A 7,078-nucleotide genomic window follows, 5' to 3' on the forward strand; every position below is an offset into this window, starting at 1 on the left:
AGCCCAAACAGAGCCTAAATCTGTGTCGCCATGGTTTCTCCGTAAACATGCCTCTTTTCCCATGATCCCTGAGCCACGCAGAAAGAAGAATAAGCCACTCAGACAACTGCAGGTCCTCTTCTTTCTCGCCCGCTTTATTTCTTCGCACACACTCAAGTGTTCTGTCACACACCGCCGTTGGGTAAGAGGCCAATCGGAGGGCACCTCCTGAAACAGAAAGAAATGGAGAGCATGTTACATCAATAACATTAACCAACACCACAAACTTCAACCATTAGTAATTACACACACACACACACACACACACACACACAAACCTCACACCATCACTAACACAAATGCAGCCATGAAAAACATAGTAGTGGTGCAAGGTATGACAATAATTCTTTACATACTGTAGCTAGTTGTTGCAAGCCAGAGCAGAATTGTGCATGTCTCGGGAGTGGCAGGTTGTGTGTTGAAACCTGACCATTTTGTCAACTCTACTCCATTTTCATTTTACAACACTGACTAACCAGGAAAAGGGTGTGTCTAAAAGCATCTTTCTTCCTTACACACAAACACAACCTCTCTCTCACACACACACACACACACACAGGTATTCATAACAGAACCTCCTATCCACACAGATCTCATGTAACACCTGAGGGAAAAGTCCTGTTCCATTAGAACACTGAAAACAGATCTTAGGTAATAGAGAGCAATAGTAATGGCGTGTTTTGTACGCCCTAACGGAGGCTAACTCTGCCATGGCTTGTTGGCCAAAGCCCACAAAGCCTGGTAAACACAGGCTTAGGAGATCTTATACATTTTGTTCTGAGAATCTTCATCAGCTAACATCACTTTTTGCAAACTTTGATGCATAAGCACATAAAGGCTTCATAATTCATACATGTCATGTTAACTGTCTGATATTATCTCATAGAACAAAATGAACACAACCATGAGGTTTCATTTCCGTTTTTCTAGGACTACAAACTGGCTAGCTTATAGGTGCATTTTATGGTATAATGATCAAACTCGGTAAACTAATACTATAGTAGATAGCTTAAGGAACATTGAAGATTGGAGGCAGTCTGGGGAGCCTGTCAGTCAACCAGACCCCATTTAGTCAACTAGTTGATTGTTCGGTCAATGGTGTTGGTCAAGCAGTAGCAACAATTTATTTTAGAATTTCATGGTGTACAAGACACCAGTCTGATTGGCGCCTGTCTGAGTGGACTGATCCATTGTGGAGGCCGTGGGGATGGCACAGTCCATCACTAAGACATGTGCTACTGAAATTGTATATGGTTATATTACGTAAAAACAATGGTGCAACACTAAGACAAATTATATTTTATAACAAATGCACCTTCTCCCGCATTGGATTGCGGTCATTCTGAACGAATCAGTGCGCTGTTGAATTGGCGCCTAGTCCATGTTGCTATGTGCATAATAGCAACGTTATCCAGCATATTGGTGTTGAGAACAATGCGGCGGAGGCAGCAGCTGAGTTAGGAGAAGAGAAAACAGCACTTGCCTTTATTGTCTTAGCATAGTGAGGAGAGAGGAAACCCCAACTTAATTAGGTCTATAATCAATAGCCTAACTGTTTATATATCCTGGCTTTATAAAACTTTAAGCATCAGCAACCACATGTCAGATAAACAATTATACAAATGTGGCTGTTTTTCCATCTTTTCTATGCTGTAAAGGCTTTACACTTTTGTTGTTGTTTGTGAGAGAAAAATTGAAAGATTGTTCTAATACTTTTATTGCATCAAATGGTTGTTTTATGCAACAGAAGATAGTATTTTGTTAACTATTGTGTGTGTTCCACTGAGGATGGGCCTCTGGGAGATAAATATCCTCTGGCAGTATTACGATGTCTTTTGGGTGATAAAAACTGAAGAGCATTCCAGAGCATGAGTTAATGTTTCTGTTCTATATGGTACCAGGGAGAGATGGTTCCAGTTTGGAGTCGGAGGGACAGACACTGGTCTCTATACAATCAAAACTGTTGACACAGCAGATACTGTCTGCTATGTATTAGTGCGCGATGAGACAAGGATATCCCTGCCGGCCAAACCCTCCATAACCCGGATGACGCTGGGCCAATTGTGCGCCGCCCCATGGGCCTCCCGGTCGCGGCCGGCTGCGACAGAGCCTGGGCTCAAACCCAGAACCTCTGGTGGCACCTGGGAGGCCCTACATACGTAAGTTGAGTTGGTATCTTTAATGGATAATTTGATAAAGATGAGATTTAAGCATTATTAAACTGTCTACAAAGTCTGGGCAATTGTGCTCTAGAAACTGATTGGAGTGTGTCCACTTTTAGTTAACTTACCCTGACGATGTTACTATAAAAAGCTTTTGGGATTTTCTCTGTCTGGGTACTACATTTGAAATAAAACTGCACTAAAGGCCTGAAAATGTCTTTTCTTTTTTTCATCCCAGTATGAGAGGAGTTACTGGATTTATTGAACAAACCTTTTTCCATAAAGTTAGAGTGAATTAAGATGGAATCTCGACGTAATTTATAACGTCGTACAAAGCCTATGGTATCCATCAAACTAATTATCATTGCGTGATTAATGTGATGTAGTAAAGTAATTGAAATACTTGGCACGAGAAAACATAATCTAGTTTTATTAAAAAGCGCAAGATGTGTTTAGTAGTCAATGAATGTGGATTTAACTCTGACTGCTAATCTATTCCTTTGGCATGGGAGAATCTTTCCAGAGAAACGCTTGGAACTTTAATTAAGGCTATTTTCTGGGAATTGTGTCGTTAGTATGTGTCGGATTTTACGACTGCAGACAATTGTAAATTGGGTTATTTGCAGGGTTTCTTCGTCATTTCAATAGCATTGGGTCTATGGTATTGACTAAAATCTGGGTTTCTGATTGGAATTCAACTATTGGTATGTTTTGCCTGGAAAGATATGGCCGCTAGTGTTTAAGATATAAACTGAACGTTTTAACAGCTTGCCTAGTTCAAATTGAAAGACTAATTTGTTCAACATAAATAGCGAGGCAATTTCGATGTAACACATTGTCTGTTGCCTAAATGGTCTGCTGGAATAACATATTGAGAATGGAGTCATATTTAAATAACTGAATCAAAGAAGAGACAGTTAACTAAATCTAATGAATTCTAATAATAGCAATAGAGTTGTGCCCACCAAAATGTTTTTTTTTATTCTTACGGATTGACTGATGTATTTTATAAATTTGGCGCATTACATGTTATTTTTAAGCCGAAAGAGAGGAGAAAGTTGTAAAGTTTGTTTTAAATCTTACGATAGAGGTAAGCGCCGAACGTTGTTGGAGTATGGATTATATTTTTTCCCTACTGGTAAGAATTGGAGTGTTAGTTATAGCGGCTATATCGGGCTGTAAGGGATTCAGGTCTGAATAGTTGAATCGGAAACTTTTTGTGATAGTTTCTGAATATTGTTGCTTGGTTTTATTGTTGCTTGGTTTTATTGTTTAGGGAACACCAGTGAATTTGAGCAGGACGTTAATGTATTCTAACATTATAATCTGTTTCCATTACGTTGTACACTGTCCAGTCATTAAAGTGGATTGCAGTTTGAGTTTGATTTGATTTTTACATGGACAGTGCACATTAATCACAGTTGTGTGTGTCTAATGGCAGACATGGGAAGCTCTTACAGAGAAAACAGATTGACTAAAGGTGATTTTCCTTAAGGGAACTATACAGTCATCTCTCATGGTAGACCTTGTGGTTTGGGTTTTCTGTTTAGCAAAAGTACTGAGTGGAGGGGGAGCCAGGCCATTTAGAATCTTGAATACAAGACATGCGTCAGTGTATTGCAAAAGATTTTTCCAATTTAGGAGCTCATGCTTTCTGAGAATGTAACAGTGATGATAGCTATTGGGCTTCCTATCAAGCACTTTGAGAGCCTGTTTGCAGACAGACTGAATGGGTTTTAATGTTGTAAAGCAAACTTGGGCCCAACTAGTCAAGTAGTATAATAAGTGGGGGAGTATCAGATTTGAAGTACAGTTTTACTACTTCTGGCGTCAAACAATTTCGTATGTATTGGAAATTAACTAGGTTGAATTTGGTTATTTGAGTTACCTTTTTCATTTGCTTTTAAACTAGAGGTTGGAATCAAGTATGATAACATGGTACTTAAAATTGGCTACCACCTGGAGCTTTTCCCCTGACACAGACATCTGGCTCAGTGGCATCAGTTGTCCTCTTTGTGAGGAACATGCAGAATGTTATTTTATTTTTTTTTTTTACATTGAGATGCAAACATGAGTCCCTGAGCCACTTTGTCACCTGCACCATTACAGTAGTGAGTTCTTGTGCAGCTTGTTGTTTGCATGCACATATATCACTGTATCATCTGCATACATTGGAACTTCAGACCCTGTACAGACAGAAGGTAGATCATTAAAGCTGAACAGTATTGACCTTTGGGGCATGCCAACATCGTAGCCAAGAGTGGGAAAAAGTTAGTTTTGACTATTATGCTGATGAGACAGCACCAACTTTTTAAAGGTTTTAGATTTGTTAAACAACAGGTTTATATTTTTACTAACTTTATGCAACAGGTTGAAATGATTAGATTACTAGAAAGGGGTTGTGGGTTTCTTTATTGGTTATTGTTTTTTTTAGGTGTTAATTTCACTTACTGAAACGCTGTATTATCTGATGTGCTTTGAGTAGTATTCTTACTTCCGGGACTGATGGAAGTCACCTACAGTATGTATGTTAAGGGAGACGTAGGAGAACACGTCTCTAACAACTTTTTATTAAATATCATGGATTCCTTACGCCGAGTTATTTACTACAGAGGGGGGGGGGGGAATTACATTTAGAGGGGTAACAGGAACAATCTAAGGCGAAACAGCTATCACATATTTGTTGGAAATTGGTCTAGTAACGATACCAGGATAATTATGTCTAAGGGTAGCGCATGTTAGATTAAGCACATATAAAACATTGAGGAAGTTTAAAACTAATGATTAGTGATTTGAGGGAGTACAGTGGACTTATCATTATTATCAGGTTTTGTTTGTAGTTAACTTTTGGTTTGCTGAATCGGTGTTGTTTGTAGAGTGAATGCTGACAAAATGTTTTGTGTTTTCTTCCAGGAAAATGTGGGTTTTATTGTCTCTCTGAAATGTTTCCTGGGGCTATAATCTTGGGAAGAGTAAGTGAGATTAAGGCTGTAAAATGCCAAATGATATAAGGCCTGGCCATTTTTTGTTTGTTTTTGCCTTAAGGTTTGCAAATAGCCACACACAAAACACTTGACTATTTGTTGGTGTTTTTAAAATACTATGTTTGATGTGTGTTCTATTTCCTTCGGTTTTAGTGAGTTTTCCATTTGATTTAGTGCCAAGGTATCTTAAAGGCGCACACACATGGATTTTTCAGAAGTTCTTAATTTTCTGAGTTTGAATTAAACACGTGAATTATTTTGATAAAAAGGAATGTACTGGAAACCTGCGAAAAAACATGTATGAAATGTTTGACTGTTTTTCATTCATTTGTGTAATATAGTAAGAAACACTTTTTTGAAGGGTTTGTATGACCTCGGTCATGACTTTCCATTGTGGTTTGATCACCCTCATTGGAAATCCATTTGGACAATGAATTTAAGGTCATTTGTAATACTGATTTAAAGGTATTTTGTAATATTGATAATTATGATGAGGTTTATAGTTCTTAGCCATATTTGTAAGTTGGACCAATGTGAAGAAGGAGAGGGTGTTGCCTTTGACTAAGGGTAGGCTGCCTTAAGTTTATTTTCCTATGACCATATGGGCACAATTATTTTTTCTTTATGGAGTTCTTAAGAGTAGTGATTTTAAATTTGATTTGTTTTTTGTAATTTTGTTTAAAAAAAATTGACCAGTAGTGTTTATTTACACATTACTCATATGGGGAGTTGTGTCACAAATGGGGGAGGGAACAGTCCTCTGAGGTTTTGGATTGAAGTTTACACACCTTGAGTGATGTGTAGGAGTGTATGAAGTGATGTGTGAAGGAGTGTATTGTTGCGTTGTTTGTTCTGTTCTATTCCCGATGGGTTCGAGGTCTAACTTCCTGATCCCGTGGCTCTGCGATAGAGTTGACAGTGTGATGGGGAGTATAAGCCAAATTGAAAGAATAATGTGTTGTTATTCTCTTTGACATATGTTTAGAAATTTGTATTAAGAATAATTGGTCAAATTAATTATTTATCATATAGATTAATGAACTGAACTAAACTGTTGTTCTGATCCGTCCTCTCGAGGTTATCATGAAAAGTGACATCAGATGGTATCTTAATGCATGGAAGAGATAATTGGACAGAACAGTGTGTGTACCTCAAACCCCCCCTCTAACTGGCTGAAGAAGAACGACAAAGGCGTTCAATATGGCCCTGTCCACGCCACTTCTACCGAGAGAAATGAGTCCAAGCCAGAAACCGGTGTACAGCATCCGATCTAAGCTATCAACTGCTTTTCTCTCATGACTTCTCATGAGTGTGAGAGGAGTCCACGCGGAGTGGGCATGGGGAGAAATCTGTTCTAAACTTCTTATGTTTCTGGTAGACGAAAGGACAAGACATAAATGGGTGGTAAAGGTGATGGCGGCTCAGGTGAGACATTGAAATTGGGACATTATCATGGCCATCCACTGTAAAGCTATCTGAAGTCAACGAAAAGGACGCCGGAAGAATACATTTCACTTTAACCAGGAGTCACACTACCTGGATTTGTCTAACAAGCTATGCTAATTTTAGTTTCTGGGATGGAAATAGTAATTTCCACCATACCATGCTGATCCATTGGAGTGTGATGGATAACTAAAGCTTATTTTATTAAACTCCATTGTTGCATGCACTGCACTATGCATTAAATATGTGCTTTTCAATGTCTTTGAAGATATAGCTTTGAATCTCAAACTGTATGCATTTTTGTGCAGGTGACTGTATCATAACCTATGCAGACAAATTGCGAGTGTGCTTAGAAAATATGTTGGAGGTTGAAATGGGAGACAGTGCTAAGTTTCTTGGGAGGCTGAGGCAATGCTATAGCAGCTGGTCACGTGCAGGAACCCATACAAT

Source organism: Oncorhynchus clarkii, chromosome 14 (assembly GCF_045791955.1).
Source record: "Oncorhynchus clarkii lewisi isolate Uvic-CL-2024 chromosome 14, UVic_Ocla_1.0, whole genome shotgun sequence".
Classification (NCBI taxonomy): Eukaryota; Metazoa; Chordata; class Actinopteri; order Salmoniformes; family Salmonidae; genus Oncorhynchus; species Oncorhynchus clarkii.